Here is a 23,317-nt window from a genome sequence, read left to right as displayed (position 1 = left end):
TCATGGGGGTCGGTGGTGCAGTAGGCAGCAATGCCTCATGAGCCGGTGTGCTTTCCTCCAGAATCCAGAAGGAGGTCATGAGGAGGAGGCAGAAGAGGAAGACAATAAAGAGGGCGATTGTCTTTGATTTGTGCAAATTGTCAGTCTTTGGGTTTCTATAGTGGGTATTTCCTGTTGCTTCCATCATCTTCTTATCTGGCGCTTCCATCATCTTCTTATCTGGCGCTTCCATCACCTTCAAGGGGCTCGGTAGCGGGCAGAACCACAGACTTCGTTTAGCGTCTCTCCCGGCAACCCTTGGTTGTGCTTAGGTCACCGTTCTGAGATTCAACTTAGTCCGTGGCCTACTTAGCCGAAGCTCCCTCCTTTCGACGCAGGAAATACCCTTCTCTGGATGGCACAGTGGGATCAGAGAATTTTGCAAGTTCGAGTGCCTCAGTATCGGGATAACAGTTCAATGTCGGTCGGTCTTTGTTCAGGAGCTCTTCTTGGGTGTTGACGTTTTCTGTCGTGGCCAGGTTTGCAGAGACCTTCCGGCAGTGATGCGCGTGCAGCCAGTGCCTCTTCCCCTCCACTCGAAGCGCCGTCTGTATGGTAATCAGCACTTGCCAGGGGCCCGTCCACCGGGGTTCCAGACTCTTGGTCCGTTGGAAATTTCGTATCAGAACGAAATCTCCCGGTTTGATGTCGTGGCCGGGGCCCCTGGAAGCATCGGGGATGGCCTGCTGCACCTGTTGATGAATGACAGACAACGTCTTAGTTAACTTGCACAAATAATCAGATAGTAGGACGTCCGGGACGTCATAAATGGAGGTTGGTTTGGGAGCAGTCCAGAGGTTCATCGGTCGCCCGAATACAACCTCGTAGGGGGTCAAATGGTGTTTGGTGGGAGTAGAGCGCATCGATAACAATGCCAGTGGGAGGGCATCCGGCCATTTAAGTCCAGTGGTTGCCACTATTTTTGACAATTTCAGCTTCAGTGTGGCATTATGGCGTTCCACCAGACCGGCGGATTGGGGGTGGAAGACCGCATGAAACCTTTGCTTCACCCCCAACCCCTTTAAGATTAATTGGATAACCTCAGCTATGAAGTGGGGGCCATTGTCGCTCCATAAAATTCGACAAAGGCCATAGCGAGGAAAGAATTCTTTCAGTAGTACTTTGGCAGTAGTCATGGCAGTGTTGTCACGGGTTGGATAGGCTTCTACCCATTTGCTGAAGGCACATACGATGACTAGTACATACTTCAAGCCTTGGCATCTCTCTAGCTGGATGTAGTCAATTTGAAGGACCTCAAAGGGGTGATTGGGGATCCCAAACCCTCCCCGGGGTACCACAGTTCCTTTCCCGGGGTTGTGTTGCAGACAGATAAGGCACTGCTGGACTAGGCGTCTAGCTGAGTCGGGGATTTTGTCGTTGTGCCAGACTTTGGAAATAAGTTCGATCATGGGTGCAGATCCTGTGTGCGGGGGAATGTGCCATCGTCAGTATGGGGATCAGATATGAGTCAGGCAGCAACCATTTGTTGGCATCTTTTGTTCGCCAGCAGCCCTCATCATCCTTCAAACCCACTTAGTCAGTTTGTGAGGGGTGCTGGTCGACTGGATGTCTCTGATCATTTCCCTTGTGTCAGTCCATTTCTCTGCTTGTGACCTGGTCACATACATGGGTGTCATCGCCCTATTCTCAGCTGTGGTTCGTGCAGTGATGTCGGCCAGTGCATTCCCTTGTCCGACTAAGTCTGTCACCCTTTTATGTGCCTGACATTTGATCACCGCTAGTCGTGTGGGGAGGAGAACTGCTTCGATCAGGGCAGAGACTAGATCTCCGTGGAGGATAGGGGTGCCGTGAGACGTCAGGAATCCCCTCTCCCTCCACAGGAGCCCCAAATGGTGAACCACCCCGAAGGCATACTGGCTGTCTGTATATACGTTCGCGGTGGTCCCCGTGGCTATGATGCATGCTCGTGTGAGGGCTATCAGCTCCGCTGCTTGGGCAGATCGTTGTGTGATGCAGGCTGTCTCAACTACTGTTCGGGCAGTCGTGACTGCATAGGCAGCTGAAGTGGTGCCATCTGGGAGTTTGATGCAGGAGCCGTCTACCCATAGCTCTCCATCGGGGTCAATGAAAGCAGTATCTCGGAGGTCAACTCTACTCCTAGTTTGTTCGTCCGTGAGGGTCACACAGTCGTGTATGGGAGGAACGTCGGGGTCATTTTCAGGTCGGGGCAACAATGTGGCCGGATTCAAAGTCGTGCATCTCTTTAGTGTGATGTGGGGTGCAAGTAGCGTCAATTCGTACCCTGTCAGTCGTGCGCTAGTCAAATGTTGAGTCTTGGTTTGGTTCAGAAGGGTGTCGACTGCATGGGGTACTAACACGGTCAGAGAGTTTGAAAGTACGATTTCTTCGCTCTGACGGATAGAGACGGCAGCGGCAGCTACCGCTCGAAGGCAGGCAGGCAAAGCTCTGGCTACAGGATCAAGAGTGGCGGAGAAGTAGGCGCAAGGGCGCTGCTTAGGACCAATTGATTGAGTCAGGACAGACAATGCACACCCCTCCCTTTCGTGGGTGAAGAGGGAGAAGGGTTTGGAGTAATCCGGGGTTCCCAGGACGGGTGCTGAACAGAGTGCATCTCGTAATTCCTTAAAGGATGCTTGACACTCAGGGGTCCAAGGGAGCGGGAAGGAGGCATCTTTGGTTAATAGGGCAAGTAGGGGTTTTACAATGAGGCTGAAATTGGGTAACCATTGTCTGCAGAAAGAGGTTAGGCCAACCAGGGAGCGGACTTGTTTTTGTGTCTTTGGGATGGGGGTGTCTAGGATGGTTTGGATCCGGTCGGGTGTGAGCTTCCTCCCTTCTTTGGACAGGAGATGGCCTAGGTATGTCACTTGTGGCTGGCAGAACTGTAATTTCTTTTTGGAAACTTTATGGCCATTCTCTGCAAGAAAGCGTAGGAGTTGGACAGTGGCTGTGATTGCAAGTGGGGTGGTGTCGGCTGCCAAAAGGATATAATCGACATATTGGATCAACACCACTCCATCTGGTAGCTGGAAAGCATCCAGCTGTCTTTTGAGGGCCTGGCTGTAAATGCTGGGGCTTTCAGTGTACCCCTGGAGAGCTCTACAAAATCGGTACGAGCGGGATTTTAAAGTGAAGCCGAAGAGATAACGGCTGTCTGGATGGATGGGGATAGAGAAAAACGCATTCTTAAGGTCGATAACAGTGAAGGTGGTGGCAGTGGACGGGATGAGGGTCAGAATGGTGGTGATATCGGAGACTACGGGGTATTGGGGTACAACCACTTTGTTAATTTCTCGCAGGTCGATGATGAAGCGGTATGCTTTCTCATCTCTTTCGCCTTGCTTCTTAACAATAGGTAGGATTGGGCTGTTGCAGACGTTGCTAACCACCTCTTCAACCACTCCTGCATCTACCAGAGACTGAATGATCGCTACCAGTGCCTTCTCGCCCTCGGGGGATATCCGATATTGTGGGAGTTTCGGGAGCATAGCGTCCTGTCTTACAGTTATATGAATAGGGTCAATCATCATTCGTCCCACATCAGAGTCATTTTTGGCCCACAGGTACGGAGGCAGGGTGTCAAGCAAGGACAGGTCAGCGTCAGTTATGGAGCACATGTGTCGTGAAGGGCAGGATTTGGGCATGCCTGGGTTGTCGTACAGGATGACTCGGATTCCATCTGGGGAACACCTAATGGTAGCTCGAAAATGTTTCAGTAAGTCAATGCCCATAATGGCGTCAGGGGAGTTGGAGGAGAGCAGGAATGTCGTGTCAGTGGTGTTGTTTTCTAGGTCAAAGGTGATAGGCACGGACAGGGGGTTAGTGGAGGGCGTCCCATCGAAACCTATCGATGTAATGTGTGAGCCAGACAAGGGTGCCCTTGGAATCAGTCGTTTCGATAACACACTACGTGTCGCCCCAGTGTCTACCAAAAATGGAGACTCTGTACCCAGGACCTTAGCGGTGACATAAGGACCTTGCTGGTCAACACAGAGCTCGACTGGATCCCTCCCTTGCCCCTGGCAGTCCTATGCAAAATCAGGGGCATTCTCACCATCGGACAGTTGATATTGGTTCTGTCGGGGGCGGTCAAATGTGTTCGATCTCCCTGATCTGTCATTGTTTGTGTCGTTCATGTGCCCTCGTCCTTGTCCTCTATTTCTCGGACCACCCGCCACATCTCTGGGGTCCCTATTTCTGTTCATTTCTAGCAGAACCGGACACTGGGATTTCCAATGGCCGAATCCTTTGCAGAAGGCGCATTGGTCATTGTTAATGTCTCTACGTCCAGTGTAGGGTGTTGGGGTATTATCTTTAGGAGGTGAATTTCTGGGGGCGGTCGATTGGTAGTTCCCCCTTTGGGGTTCCCGTCCTACTGCTATACCTTGTATCTGGGCTATCATTACCCTTTCTTTTAAATCTTTCTTCTTTTTCTCGGACACCCTATCATTCTCATTCTTTTGGTGCTCGTAATACTGAGCCATCTGAAGGATAGCTGCGGGTTTGGAGGCCCCCTAACTACTCTCACTCGTCTGCAGTTTTTGGGAGGCCTCTTGTGTTAGGCCCTTTACATAATTTTGTACAAACAGGTGCTGTCCGGTTGCGGTGGTCATGTCTTGGCCACTGTAGTCGGAGAACACTGTCTCGAATCGGGAGAAATATTCGGACACATCTTCCTGGGGTTTCTGTCGGCAGGCCGTGACTATCGACCAATCTACCTTTTTCTCTGGGATCAATGTTTTTAACTTCTGAACTAATTTGTCTGGGAGTTCTAATATGTCCTTTACTGGTTTCCTTCCAGGCTCTCGCTGTCCATCTAGTTTACTGAGTTGGTCCCAGGTATGTCCAAACAGATCCGTGTGGTCAGCCTTCCGGATTTGCTTCCACACGTCAGCTGGCAGGCATAACCCGAAAAACAAGTCAATATCCGCTAAAGTCATTATTGTCGAACCCAAGGCTGTGCCTAATTCGGTATAGAATGCTGTCGGGTTCTTTCTTAAATCGGGCAGAGTTTGTTTAAAGGTTAGGATATCTTGTCGGTCCCATGGTTGGTAAACCCAATTGTACACAACTCTCCCTTTTGCATCTGCGTGATTAATATCGTCGCTTGTTCCCAGGCCACGTGGCGGGATCCAGTAAGGGGCCGCTTCTCTGATGGGCATCATAGCATTGGCTACTTCTACTGAGGTTGTTTCAGGGACTGTAACCTTGGTTTCTGGTTTTTGCTCCGTGAGGTGGCGGAAGACCTCAAGCGTCTGCATGAAGAGTTCCGTCGCCTCACATTCAGTCCCATCTCCGACATCAATCTTCCTATACAGCGTGGTCAGTTTAGCGGGGCCCTTACTTTGATACCTATCTTCATATGCGTTCAGGGTGTGGTAGCTGAATCGCAAAATGAAATGCCGTCTGTGGCTATCGGCATGTGAGTTATACATGTTCATTGTGTACTCTTCGCTCTCCCTTCGTTCTACTAGTGTCTTTGCTATTTTGTCAATCCCATCCCGTTCATCTTTGCTCAACCTATTTGATCTGGCTGGTGGGTGCTCGCTAGCCTCGGGGGCATCTGTTGGTGCTGCTAATGTGGCCGGTGCGGAGGCCGTGAGGGCTGGTGCACTAGCGCTAAGGCCGTTCTCGCTCGTGCTCAGGGCCTGCAGGTGTTGTTGGCAGGGAGCATATGGAGGGGGCATGTAGATGATTGGGGGACCTAGCAGTAACTCATTGTTCGCCCGCTGTTTGGAGGGCAATTCAGGGTAGAGCGCAGAGGGGGTCCTAACAGGACATTGACCTGTCGACCCTAATGCTTGGTTTTGTGCAGCTTCCTTTCTTTCTTTTATTTCTTCTTCTAGTTGCTTGGCGGCTAGGTGGGCTGCCTTTCGTAATTCTTTCCCTATTTTTGCTTCTTCTCTTTTCTGTCGTTGTTCCGTTTCTTTGCGCCACATGCCAATACTATCGAGCATAGTGGGCGTGGTCTTATTTTTCTGGAGCGCTATTTCTAATGTTTTTATTTTATTTTTATCAAAGGAACCTATCAGTGGCCACTGACTTTCGGGGTCCTTCTTTGTATATTTATGCCATAGCTTAGTATAAGCTATAGCGACTAGTCCATGCTTAGTGAACATGTCCTTATTAGGGGTGCCCTCCAGTGGAGCTGGATGGTTCATCTCTAATAAGCGGTCCGGGCTGTACAGGCTACCAATCAGTGGGGAGAAGATAGGCATGACGGGTTACAACGGGGACAAAGGTCTGCACTACCTATCTTATCACGGCGGGCAAAGACTAGACAGAATATTTCTATTCTCCGTTGCTTGCCGGCGGTGAATACCTCAAAAGAACCAATACCGAACAATCAGTGTTCGGTCAATCAAACAATCAGTGGGGAGAATAAGTGGGTACGAAAAGTTTGCGTTACCCACTCTTTCTCTACCTGCAAAGAGAGACCTTGTTCTTCCCTGTTTGCAGACAAAGAATCTCCAGTCAATAATCCACGAACGACAGTTCGGGAAAACAGTGGGGGAGGAAGATAGGCACGACGGATTACAATGGGGACAAAAGTCTGCGTTACCTATCCTTCACTGTTTGCAAAGAGAGAGCCTGTTGTTTCTCCGTTTGCAGACGGCGAATCTCCAGAGGGTTCAACAAAGCGTAATACTAGTATTATCCAAACCAAACAATCATTTCTCAGTTTGTCGTGTCTACACGACCTTACCCGGACCGCATGGACGGTTTCCTGTCTTCTGAATCCAGCGCCCGATCGTCCTCTCTTCTTCGTGATGTTCGTGGCACTCCTGATGGTTCCCAGTCAGGACCGTAGATCACTCGAGAGAGGTCTATTCGGAACTAGTGAAGGTCGGATGATCGGCTGTCAGACGAGGGTCTATCGGACACGAGCTCTCCCGATCGTTGCAGTCGTTCACTCTGTCGTCGGGACCTCTCCCACTGGATCCACGTGTCGCTGATGGGCCCCACGCTTTGGGACGCCAATTGTTGAATAAAAGGTAGGGCTATGACCTTTTTTTCAAGATTTGCCCGGCGCTAACCGCCTTTGTACCATTCAAATTACCAAGCAATGAGGCAGGCGCCGGAGACCAGAAGGCAGGAAACAGAAGTTTTATTCCGACGGAGCAGAACACATCAGATCGGACAACAAGGTATCGTCTCGAGGTGCTCTAACAGCCTCTCTGAGGCCTGGCCTCTTATACACTGGTTTATGGCATGTGACCTTTCTTTATTACAATCAGAACATTGTGAAGTAAGGAAAAAGACATCCCCGTAATCCTCGTGTCAATCCCACCCCACATGCCTCTACAATAGAGATCCTCAACCTGCTGATAAGAGGAAGGGGTCATCGCGCAGCTGAGTGTTCTGCCGATTCTTAGGATGTGTGCGCCTGATCATATCCCGGGGGGTGGGGAGGTCTTGATCAATAGAGGGTCCTTTGAAGAAGAGTGACTTCATACAATAAGGGGCAGTAAATGATATCTCCCGGCTTAGGCGATGGCCTCGGACCTGTGTGGACAGCCGGACACGGGGGAAGGGGTCATCAGTGGAGTGGTATTTATGCCGCGTGGACAATCGAGCACGGAGGGGAGGTTTATCAACAGAGGGGCATTCATGGGAGGAGAGGAGATGCTGGTCAGGCGCAGGCGTGACTCCCAAGGACAGGGTCATGCAGAAGGGTTATGCTCATGAGAGGGAGGGAGGGGGAGCCAGGGTGCGCGGAGGATGCCTGCTGGGTCAGAGGGGCGCGCTGGCGATCGATCGTGGACAGGGAGACCATGATACCTAAAATGGTTGTCGTGCACGTGGTACATGGGTGACAAGCTGGCGCAGATGATGTTCAGCTCGCAAACTAAAATTCCACAGGGGGACACACCTCTCCTGATTACTAATTTTCCAGCCGACCCTCATGCCAAGTTGGATTTGGTCATTGAGGCAGGCATCTTCACTAGCTTGAGAGGCCCTGGTCAGCATATCAAAGGGCAGTGAGTCTTTGAGGCTTGCCGTCCTGATTGCTGTTCCAGCTTGGGGATAGGTGAGAAACACTTCCACCCCAAGCAGGCTTTGTTCCTGACCTACAAGAGCACATGTAAGTAACATGTTTGTGTGTGACAGCCTTGTCATAGCAGCAGGGAGGCTGCACTAACCCGTTCTATGTCTGACCTGTGACTGGCGAGGCGAGGAGTGCGGGAGGTGGCGAAACGGCAAGAGGAGGAAGGCTGCAAGTTTCCCCAAGTGATGAGCACCCCAGCGTCCAATGAGACGTGCTGCTTCCACGCTCAAAAGCCACTCCCCTTTTTCCGCAGCGCGTAACGAAGTCCGGGACAAAGGGCGGGCCTGTCAGTGCCTGTCCGTGACTGGGAGCGACTGAACTGGGCCATACCCCCCAAGACTTTGGTATTTGTGTTGTCAGTTCAGTTGAATTGGGTGTTTATTCACCGAACAGACTTGGGTGGGCTTAATTCATCAAAAATTGGGTACTAATTTGGGTTGCAGTCGTGTTGTGATTGCGAAAAACATTTAGCTACCACCCCTGAGTCACCCAAGGTTAATGGCAAGCACCGTGCGAACCAGGTCATCCAAAATGGGTAAAACCATCTCCCCCCACTTTCGACCCCTGGCAAAGCAAAATGGTACTCTCTCCCCCATGTCTATCCAACCCACAGCAATAGACAACATGCTCCAAAAAGCTATTGGTACGGTATCAAGCGAAATTGAGCGCGCCGAAAGGTGATTATCGCTCACTCCGCAAATTGACCTCACTCCTATGCCCCAAGAGATTGAGACATATACCACACCCAATTCCCCTTGTGGCTCTCCAGTGTTGCCTGTTGAGGAGATCCCCTGTGCACAGCTACCGAGTTCAGATCTCCAATGCAAAAGTAAAGTTAAGGGAAAGTCATCTATCAAAACAAAAAAGGGAGTACCCTCGAGGAAAACTAGACGGAAGGGGGCCACAATAGGTAAAAATCAGTTGGCTTGGGGCGAAGAAAATAAAGGGAACTCAGGGGAGGACATAGAGTATGCACTGCGATTGCAAGCACCCTCCAGTTGGGCGCACCAATTAATCTCTGATTTGCAATCATATATTGACCAACTCATAAATTCACAGGTGAAAACAATTCTGAGTCGGCTAGATAAAGTAGTCACCCTTTTGAAAACAAGGGGGGGAACACGGGAAGTACCAGACACCCTCCCCCAGCTGCCAAACCTTCTGGAATTGAGGCCACATCTGTGAATTTGCCCCCACTCCCAGTCTGCCCACCTTCATCTGCTCAAACAGACCACTTGATAGGCCCAGCATTGCCCTTAGCTCCTCAGCCTAATCAAATAAATAGTGCTCCCTCTAGAAGTTTTTCTAGTATTGTTGAGGTGAATACCGTGCACACAACAACCACACCCCAGGTGGTGCTTCAGTCCATGGCCCCAACTAGAGAGATGCCACCCAAGGTGAGCGGTACAAAAGGGGGTGGTGATGGACGGCAGTTCGGGCTGGACTGTTCCCATGAGGCACAGGGTCAGACTGAATTGCATATAGCCATGTCTGAACTGGGGTGGCAGAGTGGGCTAAAGAACGGTGATGGATTAAACCCAGATCTTTTGACTGGGTGCGAGTGTTTGATTGATTCAGATGCTCCGTCCATCACCACCCCCTTTTGTACCGCTTTTGGCCGCCATAAGTGTGGCAGTGTGGATTCTCCAAGCCTACATACTCCGCAAAACCCGCTACAGCTTAAAAGATGTTGGCACAGAAACTGGAAAATGCAAAAGACAAGTTTATTAAGACCCCATGGGGTGGTGGTACATTCCTACAGCACCCTTCGGCAATGCAAGGAGTATCACACCGAACATCGGTGCGAGCCTTCTTTTATACAGTTTTACAGTAATAGAAATGTAGGCGGAACACTTTTACAGAGTTTTAGGTACATATATGGTCATTTTTGGAACACAGCCAACTCATGGGAGGAGTTACAACACCACTGATCAGTTTGGAGGGACATTCCTAAGTGATGACTGTCCACTAGTACAAAGGGCTTAACTGCGCATGTGTGAGCTTGACCATTACTAAAAATAGCCTGTTGCTGGGCAAATTCGAGTGGTCAGTGGTACAGAGAAAGGACAAAAGGGTATGCTGGCCACGAGGCGACGCATTCATATGAAATGGCCGCCGGCACATTCAAAATGGCTTCCGACAACCATAGTCAAGATAAGGGAAATTCGTGTAGCAAAAGCTTAACGCTAACCCGATCACCGTCAAATTACGACAGACGACCCTTTTAGCGTTTAGCTGAAGCTACCTTATAGTGGACATAATCAGGGTATTCATCTTCAATATCAATGGACATAATTTGCGCTACTTCTTTATGAATCATTTGTTCATTTTTGGCAATAGCTCGTTTGGACGGGATACAGGCAGAAAGACACATTGTACATAACATAGGGCCACATTGAATACAAAGGCATAGGAAGAATAATATCCCAATTATTACACATAGTATTGTCAGCAGCTTCCAACCCCACGTACTAAGCAATGTCCAAAACCACCCCAAAAATGTCCATGTACCATTATCAGGATGTATCTCAGCAGCAATTTTATGTAATTTAGATATTGCATCATAAACAGAAGGTGAATTATCTGGCACGTATACACAACAACTACTTCCGATAATACGACATGCTACTCCACGGTCAGCTAATATTACATCTAAGACCATGCGATTCTGGAGCGTTACAATTCTAGTAATGTGAAGTTCTTCTGTTAAGTTTCCTAAAGCAAAAACTGTCTTATTAGCAACAGCTTCTACAACACGTGTCAGTCGTCTTATTTTTCGACTGTTTAAAGCAGCTCCAACAAATGAAAAGAGGCCCAAATTAAAGTCAACATACTGTTGCAAAGCAGTGTCAGTCTGATCAATCTCATCGAGAACCAATGTTCTCTTTACTCTATTTAATATAAAATCGTAGTATAACACGTAGTCATTATGATACATAGGTGGGGCAATAAACACAGGAGGTAATACAAAAGATATATAACATGTTCCTAACCATCCTATTGGGAGACGGTGATAACCTTTATTTCCACAAATAAAGTACGTGTTTTGTGAGGCCACAAACGTAATACCATTTGGAGTGTCAAAGGTGAGAGTGGTGTTACATTCACTTCTTCCTACTGGGATTGTACCTTTATTACGAACGCACAAGTCAGCTTTTGTATCGATAACAGTAATCACGTGCAGATTAGACATATTTACACTTCTTTGATTGCTATAAATTCGTGGCGAGGATACGTTGTCAGGACGGTACTCTTCCCATTCAAACTTAGTTCCTTCAGCTTGTGGATAACCATCTCGATCATTGAAACAAACTTTGTTAAGTCAAAAAAGTAATCCACCTTTCGTTGGCCATCGCAAAGTAAACAAAAGTGTATACCAAGCATTGCAAGACCCATTATGGGAAAACGGGAGTGGGATAAGTGGAGTGCCTCCTTTCTTTTGATGTCCAGGCAACATCCCACATACCCAACAGTTGAAAGTATTTGTCATAGTGTGGGTGTGATGCAGAATCTGGATGAAGCTATTATTCAAGTAAGTCTGTCTGTGTCGTTCTTCATGGTAAGGCAGGGTAAAATGAAAATGTTCAGACGGAATTGGGGTAGTTGGCAATAAATGTTCTCTTGCCGGCACCAGGAGTTCTACTACCCAAGCTATCACAGCTATCACCACAATTGTCATAACAAATAGTACTGCACCAAGAATTCTCTTATTTCGCATTGTAGAAGATGCCATAGTTCAAAGTTCAAAATGTCTCAAAAAACACCTAAAACATAAAAATATGAGTGCTGAGCTCTGAGGTAGCCGTTGGTTTCTTCTCCGAGATTCAAGATGGGTGTCGCTACACTTGGCAGAACAGATCCCCCACCCTTGATATTCCCGGCTTCCGTTTCACAAACCTGGAGCGGTAACTCAACCAGTCTCGCACAAAACAACTGCTTCTCTTGGCCGTAGGTTGTATCTCTCTCTTCCAGAGACGGTGTGGTCCAGGAAGGCTCCCTCCGGCTCAGTAGGCGCAACAGCTGGGCTCTTCTCCGCGTCCAAGATGTCTCGATAATCAGACAGCACAGTTGGGTTCACCAGATCCGGAGAGACACGGCGGCAGTGAGTGGAGTGCACCCACCGCTTCCTGTTGGTGACTCGCACAGCCGTTCGAGTTGCGAGCAACACCTGCTCGGGGCCACGCCACCTCGGCTCCAAGCTGCTTGTTCTCTCAAAGGATCGGACCATCACATGGTCCCCAGGACGAAGATTGTGAGCCTCTCCAATGGAATTCTCACGGAGCGCTTCTCGAACCTGTTGATGAATGGAAAGTAAATCATTTGTTAATCGTGCCAAATAATCGTTCATCATTATACAAGGCACATCATGTAATAATCGAGGCTTAGGAACTCCACATATATTCATAGGCCTTCCAAACACCACTTCATAAGGTGTGAGGCCAGTTCGGGAATGGGGCACTGATCTGATAGATAGCAATGCCAGAGGCCGAGCATCCGGCCATTTCAAAGACGTGGATGCCACTATCTTTGCTAGCTTTAATTTCAGAGTAGCATTATATCTTTCCACGAGACCTGCTGACTGCGGATGAAATACAGCATGAAACTTTTGCTGAATTCCCAATCCCTTCATTACATATTCCACAATTTTCCCAACAAAATGAGGTCCGTTATCGCTCCACAAAAATTTACAAACACCGTAGCGAGGGAAGTACTCCTTGAGCAAAACCTTAGCTGTTGTCAGCGCTGTATTATCCTTCGTGGGGAAGGCCTCAATCCATTTACTGAAAGCACACACCACCACTAAGACATACTTAAGGTTATTGCAATGCTCAAGCTGAATGTAATCCATTTGCAGTACTTCAAATGGTGCAGTAGGTGGAACAAACCCTCCTTTCGGAGTGTGTGTCCCTTTTGCAGGATTGTGCTGTAAACAGATCAGACAGGTCTGCACTACTCTTTTGGCCGTATTGGCAATCTCAGGATGCTCCCAAACTCGTGTTAGCAATCGAGTAATTGCAATGAGCTCCAACATGTGCCAATCCATGTGTCATTTGGACCATCGCTTGCAAGTAAGCTGCAGGCAATTTCCATCGTTCCATATCTTTGCTTCTCCAACAACCCTCATCATCCAGCACTCCCTCTGCTGCCCAGGTTACGAGTTCTGCTTCAGACGCTGATTTCTGAATATCTAGTATCTCCTCTCTAGCATCATGCCATTGCTCAGCCTGTGATTTCACTACATACATTGGCGAGGCATTTCGTAACATATCAGTCTCTCTCGCTATGCTATCTGCAAAAGCGTTTCCTTGCCCCACTTTGTCAGTCACTTTCTTATGTGCACTGCATTTGATTATCGCCACTTTCTTTGGACAAAGTAACGCATTCAAGAGATCACGCACTAGTTCTCCATGCATGATGTGCACTCCATGTGAAGTCAAAAACCCTTGCTCTCTCCAGAGTAGGCCAAAATCATGCGCTACTCCAAAGGCGTACCGGCTATCAGTGTAAATGTTCACACACAAGCCAGCACTCAATTCACATGCTCTTGTAAAGGCTATCAGTTCCGCTGCTTGGGCCGATTTCTGTGGTATTCGTGCTGCTTCTACCACCGTCTTAAGTGTCGTGATCGCATATGCTGCAGAAGTTGTACCATCTGGCAGCCTCAAACACGATCCATCAACCCACAGTTCCCCATCCACATCTGGAAGTGGCGTATCCTGTAAGTCAACATGACCCTTTGTTTGTTCTTCAGTCAGGAAAGCACAATGATGGTGTTCTTCCTCCTGGCCTTCAGCAACTGGATACGGCAATAAAGTAGCAGGGTTCAGGGTAGCACATCTCTTTAGTGTGATGTGTGGCGCCAACAGTATGAGCTCATATCGTTTTAGACGTGCACTCGTAAGATACTGGGTCTTTGTTTGGTTTAACAGAGCATCTACCGCATGGGGAACTAACACCAGCAATTTGTGTGACAAAACTATTCCCTCACTCTGCCGTATTGCCACTGCTGTTGCTGCAACTGCTCGAAAGCACCCAGGTAATCCTCGTGCTACGGGGTCAAGTACTGCCGAAAAATACGCGCAGGGCCTCTGCTTATCCCCGTGTGTCTGCACTAAAACTGACAATGCATACCCATCTTTCTAGTGTACACACAACGTGAAAATCTTCGTGTAGTCTGGTGTACCTAACACTGGTGCAGAGCAAAGAGCTTGTCTCAATTGTTCGAAAGCATTCTGGCATTCATCTGTCCATTCAAGGGGCATTGGTGTAGTCTTGGACAATAACGCTAACAAGGGTTTTATAATGTGTGAAAACCCCATTATCCACTGCCTACAGAAGGACGTTAAACCTATGAAAGCACGCACATCTCTCTGAGTGCGGGGACTGGTGTATCTAAAATTGCTTGAATTCGATCAGATGTTAATGCACGCACCTCCTTAGACAAAAGATGACCGAGGTAGGTCACCTTTGGTCTACAGTATTGCAGTTTCTTCCTAGATACTTTGTGATTATTCTGAGCAACAAAGGAGAGTAAAGCAAGAGTACTCTTTTCACACTGTGCATGCGTGTCTGCAGCTAGTAAAATATCATCGACATACTGAATGAGAGCCACTCCAGACTGCAAATCAAAAGAGTCGAGCTGTCTCTTTAAAGCCTGGCTATAGATGCTAGGACTTTCTGTATAGCCTTGAGGAACTCGACAAAATCTATACGATTTATTATTTAATGTGAAGCCAAATAGATATCTGCTATCGGGATGTATGGGAATGGAAAATAAGGCATTTTTTAGATCAATCACAGTAAACGTGGTAGCAGTGGGTGGAATCAGAGTAAGTAAGGTGGTGATGTCAGACACCACCGGATACTGGGGCACTACAATCTTGTTAATTTCCCTCAAATCAATAATAAATCGATAGACTTTGTCATCAGTGTCTTTCTTTAAGATCGGAAGAATCGGGCTGTTACAGACATTGTAGGGAACTTCCTCCACTACTCCTGCAATAATCAAATCATGTACAATGTGAGTTAAGGCAATTTCACCTTCCCTAGATATTTTGTATTGTGGTACACGTGGCAGAGACACACCCTCCTTAACAGTTATTTGAATAGGGGGAATAAGCATCTGTCCCACATCCGTGTCGGAAATAGCCCATAACGTTTGTGGGAGAGAGGCTAACGCTTCAATTTCTTGCATAGTACACAGTCTCTCTACATCTGGGTAATTGTCATTCAAGATGACCCGCACTCCTTCAGGAGCGCAGCGTATTGTCGCTCAGAAGTATTTAAGCAAATCTATGCCCATAATATTGTCTGGAGTGTTTGGTGACAATAAAAACGGGCACGGACCAAAGAATCTGCCAATGTAAAATGTAAGGGGTTGTGACAATGGGCTAAGAGAGGGTGTTCCATCGAACCCTATAGATGTAATCGTTTCGCCAGACAGGGGAGCCCTTGGAACCAAGTTTTTAGATAGAGCACTACGAGTAGCTCCTGTATCAACTAGGAACTGATCAAGAGAACCCAAAACGCCCGCTGATACATAGGGACCTCTTTGATCTACTGGTATTTCAACCGATTCCACACCCCATCCTACGCAATCCTATGCATGCACATAGTCCTGAGACTCCACATTCTCACCCTCTGATATCTGATACTGATTCCGTAGATCAAAAGTATTACGATCATCCTGACCATGTCCAAACTCTTTACAATATGCACACTGATCTTCAGCAATGTCGGTACGACCAGAAGACGCACCAAACCCTCCACGCCTGCCTCTATCGTTCCCTCTCGGCTGTGTAGCACGAACCTGAGCCAACATCACTTTCGTCTTTAATTCCTTCGCTTTCTTATCAGTACTTTCCTTAGCCTCTAATTCCTGTCGCTCATAATACTGAGCCATAGTCAATAAGGACGCAGGGGTCGCCGTGGTCCAGGAACTCTCGCTAGTCTTTAAACGCTTCGCAATCTCCGGCAGGAGATTAGCCACATACTTATCAACAAACAAATGCCTACCCGTGTCATCTGTTAATAATTGCCCACTGTAATCATGAAATGCTTCCTCAAAACGTGAAAAGAAGTCAGAAACCGATTCATCTTGTTTCTGTTTGCAAGAAGCTAACATAGTCCAATCAATCTTTTTAGGGGGGACAAGCGTTTTTAATTTATTCAAAATAGCTGTTGGAAGATCTAAAATTAATTGACACGGCTTACATGCAGGCTCCCTATCTAAATCAGCTTGGCCTAGAGTTTTCCAATCCGCTCCCAATATCGCTTGATCATCAAACTTGCGAATCGCTCTCCACATATCAGGGGGTAATATTAACCCGAAGAAAAGATCAATATCAACTAACGTCATAACACATGAAGAAATGGCCCCTTCCACTCCTTCATAGAAAGCTGCCGGATTTTTACGGGGATCAGGTAAAGCATTTTTCAGTGCCATAACATCTGCTCTCTTCCAAGGTGTATAAACCCAATTATATATGAAATAACCCTTGGCATCCCCAGACAATTTATCGTCACTTGTACCTTGCCCTTTAGGAGGGACATACAAAGGTGCAGCTTCACGCATAGGCATAACATGAACCGTAGAACTCTTATCTGTTCCAAAGATAGAACACTCTTTGGATTGCTCCGTCGATCCCGGCGCAGGCACATCTGATTCTTTTCTTGCTTCCCGTAATCTTGACGCCGCATCCCGTAGCTGGACTAACCGATGGAAAAACCCATCCGCATCTGCAATAACAAATAAACCTTTATGCATATTCTCACGATTAACTGATATATCCTTAGGCTCTAGATCAATCGAATATTTCCTAAACCGATCTACAACTTCATCTCCAAACTGACTCAAGAAATACAACCGTTCTCGTTCGGACCACTTACTCATTTCATCATTAATCTCCGACATAGTTATTTTGTTCAAATTTAGGTTACGGGCAAAACTGCGCAATTCCGCAGCCTCACTAGCACTTAGCCTCATACTCTTACTCCCTTGACCATCTCCGTCCGAGTCCTCGTCTGGGGCCTTAGGCAGAACATACGGAGGCGGGCACCGATCTAACAATGAAAAATCATCAACTTCATTAGTAAGGACAGGATAAAGAGGACGTCGAATAGGGAATTGACCATTCGTTTGCAAATTACGTTCCCGTGCCTCCCTCTCTTTCTTCTCCTGCAACTCCTTCTCCTCCAGCTGTAAAGCCTTATCACGAGCAGCCTTCCGCTGCTCTTTGTCCGCCAAGGCTATTTCACGCTTCATTCGTTCGGGCACTGCTTTCTCCCACATTCGTACACAATCAAACATATCTTGTCTAGACCTACGCTGAAACAAACATTGCTCCACATACTGAACCTTTCGTAAATCAAACGACCCATGTAGTGGCCATTGCAACTCGGGATCAGATTTAGTATACTTGTTCCATAATTTACTGTATAATATAGGGGGAAGGCCACATTTAATATACATTTCCCAATTGGGAGTCCCCTCTGGGGGAGCCGGCTGAGATTCATTTAATCGATAATTGGTACCATTTCCAAGACAGCACATTCCTCGAAGTGTGCTTAAAACAGGCATGTCAAAAATATCACGGAAACGTGATACCACAAAAATGGCACTTAATATACTCCACACAAATGTGCCGTTCAAACAAAAACAAGTTTAGAGAAATATCTCTACATGCCTGCCTATGTGAAGTGCACTGCACATATAACTCAAATCATAGATCCAAATGTTAGCTAACTCAAAACAAATTCAAAGAGCCACAGTAAGCGTCCGTAGACTATCTTACCAATCACAAGCTTACCAAATTCTCAGATATCCAGGTTCCAACTGCCAAGGTCTTTAATCGAATCAGCCAAACCGGCACTGTACGACAACTCGAACGAGCAGGATCTCAGTCGAGGACCGGCGCCACCTGGAAGGTCAGATCAGAAGGAAAGGAAGAAAACACCGTGGGTGCCAAGACTTGGGTCACTCAGTGGCAGCGTACGCGACCTCTCCTTCGGGCATCCGAGTCGCCGATGAGTCCCTTCGTGGTCGCCAATTTGTGGTATTGGGTTCTCCAAGCCTACATACTCCGCAAAACCCGCTACAGCATAAAAGATGTTGGCACGGAAACTGGCAAATGCAAAAGACAAGTTTATTAAGACCCCATGGGGTGGTGGTACATTCCTACAGCACCCTTCGGCAATGCAAGGAGTATCACACCGAACATCGGTGCAAGCCTTCTTTTATACAGTTTTACAGTAATAAAAATGTAGGCGGAACACTTTTACAGAGTTTTAGGTACATATATGGTCATTTTTGGAACACAGCCAACTCATGGGAGGAGTTACAACACCACTGGTCAGTTTGGAGGGACATTCCTAAGTGATGACTGTCCACTAGTACAAAGGGCTTAACTGCGCATGTGTGAGCTTGACCAGTACTAAAAATAGACTGTTGCTGGGCAAATTCGAGTGGTCAGTGGTACAGAGAAAGGACAAAAGGGTATGCTGGCCACGAGGCGACGCATTCATATGAAATGGCCGCCGGCACATTCAAAATGGCTTCCGACAACCATAGTCAAGATAAGGGAAATTCGTGTAGCAAAAGCTTAACGCTAACCCGATCACCGTCAAAATACGACAGCAGGGTATGCTCAGACGTGAGTCCCTTGCTCACTTTGCCACTGGATTCAAGCAAGCCGGGCTGAAGACGGCTGGAATGCCAGAAACCGGTCCTCGGAAGCTTGTTTCCGGTCCAGGGAAGACATGGCTTGGCAGTTCGGGCTTGACTGTTCCCATGAGGCACAGGGTCAGACTGAATTGCATATAGCCATGTCTGAACTGGGGTGGCAGAGTGGGCTAAAGAATGGTGATGGATTAAACCCAGATCTTTTGACTGGGTGTGAGTGTTTGATTGATTCAGATGCTCCGTCCATCACCACCCCCTTTTGTTCTGCTTTTGGCCGCCATAAGTGTGGCAGGGTATGCTCAGACGTGAGTCCCTTGCTCACTTTGCCACTTGATTCAAGCAAGCCGGGCTGAAGACGGCTGGAATGCCAGAAACCGGTCCTCGGAAGCTTGTTTCCGATCCAGGGAAGACATGGCTTGGCAGTTCGGGCTGGACTGTTCCCATGAGGCACAGGGTCAGACTGAATTGCATATAGCCATGTCTGAACTGGGGTGGCAGAGTGGGCTAAAGAACGGTGATGGAACTAACCCAGATCTTTTGACTGGGTGTGAGTGTTTGATTGATTCAGATGCTCCGTCCATCACCACCCCCTTTTGTACCGCTTTTGGCCGCCATAAGTGTGGCAGGGTATGCTCAGACGTGAGTCCCATGCTCACTTTGCCACTGGATTTAAGCAAGCTGGGCTGAAGACGGCTGGAATGCCAGAAACCGGTCCTCGGAAGCTTGTTTCCGGTCCAGGGAAGACATGGCTTGGCAGTTCGGGCTGGACTGTTCCCATGAGGCACAGGGTCAGACTGAATTGCATATAGCCATATCTGAACTGGGGTGGCAGAGTGGGCTAAAGAACAGTGATGGATTAAACCCAGATCTTTTGACTGGGTGTGAGTGTTTGATTGATTCAGATGCTCCGTCCATCACCGCCCCCTTTTGTACCACCCAAGGTGAGCAACAACCAATTACCATGCATTAATCTGCCTCCAGAGGCATCTCCCTATGTTGTCATATTAGCAGGGGTACCTGAGCTGAAACCGGGCCGTTCAGAATCCTTTGTCGAATTAAAGAACAAAATAATGTTCTGGCTCAACAGGAACAGACCGCTCTCGGGGAACGACCAGGGGGAAATTTTGTTTGTCCGAAGGGTTAGTTGCCTTGGTAACAGGTGCAAGGATATCCCCGGGGATTGTGTGGTTATAAACTTCAGGGATTATAGAGTGGCTGATTACATCCTCAGGGGGGGGTCCTCTAATTATTCAAGCCCCATTAGGCCCCTGCCCCATGGCTATTTCTACTTGATGGACAAACCGACCTATAGTAGAGGCCCAGAACATCAGAAAAGGAATGTCAGCTCATTTGGTGGGTCGGGTTTCTGTTATCCCACGTTAGATGCTCTCACTGATAAGCACAGGATACTGCGCCTGAGGAACAGATTTGATCCTCTAACAACATTGGAGGAGCTTGATTGACTGGAGATTGATTATGCTTCTCCCAACAAGTCCCCATATGAGGAGGGCAGTCCTATAAGCGACTCTTGGGCCATGCCCTCTTCCCTGTACTCAGCCCCTTGTGTGCCCGTTGGTTGTGATGTAAACATTTCTGGGGATTCTAAATTGTGTCACGAGGAAGACACCCAGGTTATATCCAATACAACTGAGGTTGTTGCAGTCAAGGAGCAAACTGGCATGAGCCAGTTTGACCCCATACCAGCTCCTCTAGTTCCCGAGATTTGTACCAGTTTCCAGGGTACGACAGCCGAGAGTGATCAACCTCAAGAGCCGGGATGTTTATCCCTACCTTTTAAAACTCCATCAAGGAATATTGCAGGTCTCTCTTCAAGGCTTGGCTCTACCGATTGAACAGAGTTTATTGAAACGTGCGATATCTGGCTCTTCCAAGAGACTTGGGCCTTAACGCCCATTTTCTTCCCAGGCTATCCTAATTACTCAAAGCAAGCGATTCCTGGGGAAAGGGGTAGGCCATCGGGAGGCTTGACTGTCTGGGTCAGACAGGACAGGGGTTGGACGATTCAGGAAGTTAATTTTGAGAGTCCAGACATCTTGATTTTAAATTTGAAAAAAAAGGGAATGCATAACCTCCTCTTAATTAATGTTTATGCCAGAGGAGCTCAAGGTGGCAAAATCTCGCCAGCAATGATAGATTTAGAAAGTTTTTTAGGAACACTTCGTACTTTAAGTACTGTGATTTTAACAGGAGATTTTAACTGCACATTCGAGACTTTAGACAGCGAAGATGCTGATTTAGGATGGGAGGAGGACATTAAGTGGACATTCCCCAGCTTTCTATTCCGCCTATAAAGAAATGGACTGACGCAGCGTTGCATCTCAAGGGTTTCTGCCCAGCTAAAAGCCTCAGGGCTGTAAATGGGAGAACGAGCTCGGACAGAACGGCCAGGAACACATTCCGTATAGGTTCTAGAGGTAGCCGTATTGATTATATTATCTTAAGTATGCCCCTCTGGCCTATGCTGATTGACATGGCGGTCCATCCTAGGTGTGAAAGCGATCACGATCCCCTAGTCCTGAGTCTTAAACTTTTGTCCACAACCTCAACCTCGCAGCGGCCCAGCAAAACTAGTTCAGGGGAGCTCGTTCTCACCAATAACATGAGAAGAGTTAGCTGGCAGTATATTGATGACAATGAGGAGGTTAGGAACTCAATGAAATCTCTGGTTGGTGTCGCTCTCTCTTCCCTCCAAACCTGTGATTCCCAGGAGCATATCAATAGTATGATCATTGGTCTACACAAAATCTTGTTTGTGGACCTTAAGTCATACTTTATTAAATTCCAGACACAGAGCAAGGGTTCCCAATCCCGAAGAGCTTCTTGGTATAACAACTCCTGTAGGAAGGCCTATAAGATCTTGGCTAGGGTAATTAAGTCATGCGACGGGCCAGCCATTAGACTGGCCAGACGCTTATATAGAGAGCAACAACAGCTAGCCCAAACTGCCTGGGAGGACAAATACTGGTTTGACTTGCTAGAGGCTAGCAAGGACAGGGATAAGATGAGGTTTTGGCATACTTTGAAATGGGGCAGGGGCAATATCTCTATAGCTCCTGAAAATAATGTTTCCCCTGAAGCTTGGGTCTCTTACTTTGAAACTCAATTTAGAGGCCCTTCAAGCGATCCCACTGCCTTAATGGAACTGACCCCAGAACCGTGTGTTCTATTTACAAAAGCTGAGGTCTTAAGAATCCTGAAACGTTTTCCCCGTGGAAAAGCTCCAGGACCGACCAGACTGTGTCCCGGCTGATCTTTTCTTATCGGACCGTGATACTTGGGCTTCTTACATACTATTCTTAGCCAACGCAGTGGCTAGTGGAGTACCCCCGCCAAAAACATGGGCGGGAGCGGAGATAATCCCAGTATTTAAAAAAGGGGATCGATCCCTCCCCAACAATTACAGGCCCATCAGCCTGATCGACAGTATCCAGAAAGTGGTGGCAAGACTGGTCCTGGGTAGACTTCAATCTTGGCTAGAGGATAATACCATCTTGACGCCCCTACAGGCCGGCATTCGCTCCCACACTGGTACAGTCGATCAGGCCTTCAGGTATGCTGCTATACACGGGAAGATTGTGACTTTGGGAGGGGGATCGCTCTATGCTTCATTCATCGATTTAAAAACAGCTTTCGACCTGGTCCCTCGGGCCAAATTATGGCAGGCCCTTCGCTCGATGGGACTATCTCCAGCACTTTTGAATATTATTGTTAGGCTCCCACCATGCAAATTACGCCCAGGTACGATGGGGGAAGCAAGGCAATGTGACGAGTAAGTTCAAGGTTGGAATGGGAGTTAGGCAGGGGTGTGTCCTGGCCCCCACACTTTTTTCCTTGTTCATCACTATAGTTACAGAATACTTTGATAAACAGCCAACAGACGCACCAAGAATTGCGGGCTTGCACATCCCTCTTTTGATGTTCGCAGACAACACTTTGTTGCTGTCAAGAGCTCAAAGGGGATTGCAAGACGCTCTCAACTGTTTTGAGGCTTTCTGTCGTGACCAGGATTTAGTCAGCAATGTGTCCAAAACCAAATTCATGATCTTTCACAAGAACAAAACTGTGAGGGGGAGGGTTAGTATGGAGCAAGCCCCCTTGGAACAAATAGACACATTCACGTACCTAGGTCTAACAATAGGTAAAAACTTCTCTTTTAAATCTCACATAGATACAATGAGTTTGAAACACTCACAGTTGGCGGGTGCCCTGCTTAGAGAGCATAAACAATCCAAATCTAAGCCTATTGCCCCCGCATTACAAATTTACAATAACAAGGTAGGGGCTTCGATTCTATATGGTGCGGAACTTTGGGGTTTCAGTGATTTATCACCCCTAGCTGTGGCACATAACAACTTCCTACGAGCGCTTCTGGGGCTTCCCAATTCTACACCACTGCTTCCCCTGTATCTTGACTCGGTAGTAGGAATATCAGGGACCAGGCTCTATTTCGTCCTATAGCTTAGTGGTGCCGACTATGGACGACCCCCGAGCTGGCACAGTATGCACAGGCCTTGAGCGAAGTCAAGTCCATGAACACCTCTGAC

At 47.7% G+C, this 23,317-nt stretch overlaps 1 long non-coding RNA gene across 2 annotated transcripts in view; it reads right to left on the bottom strand.

Annotated features, from left to right (window-relative positions):
* Positions 1 to 9,781: 9,781 nt before the first annotated feature.
* Positions 9,782 to 23,317, bottom strand: part of LOC147706823 (uncharacterized) — a 55,429-nt gene continuing 41,893 nt past the window's right edge. The window contains exons 3-4 of one of the 2 annotated variants that reach the window (XR_015296593.1): positions 17,881 to 18,194; positions 9,782 to 12,365 (exon numbers count right to left, since the gene is read on the bottom strand). This is a non-coding gene — a long non-coding RNA (uncharacterized LOC147706823). The remainder of the gene's footprint in view (positions 12,366 to 17,880; positions 18,195 to 23,317) is intronic. The other variant, XR_015296592.1, reaches the window with a different exon arrangement.

The sequence above is a fragment of the Lissotriton vulgaris genome, chromosome 6 (genome assembly GCF_964263255.1).
Source record: "Lissotriton vulgaris chromosome 6, aLisVul1.2, whole genome shotgun sequence".
Lineage (NCBI taxonomy): Eukaryota > Metazoa > Chordata > Amphibia > Caudata > Salamandridae > Lissotriton > Lissotriton vulgaris.
This window is presented reverse-complemented; position numbering and strand designations above follow the sequence as displayed.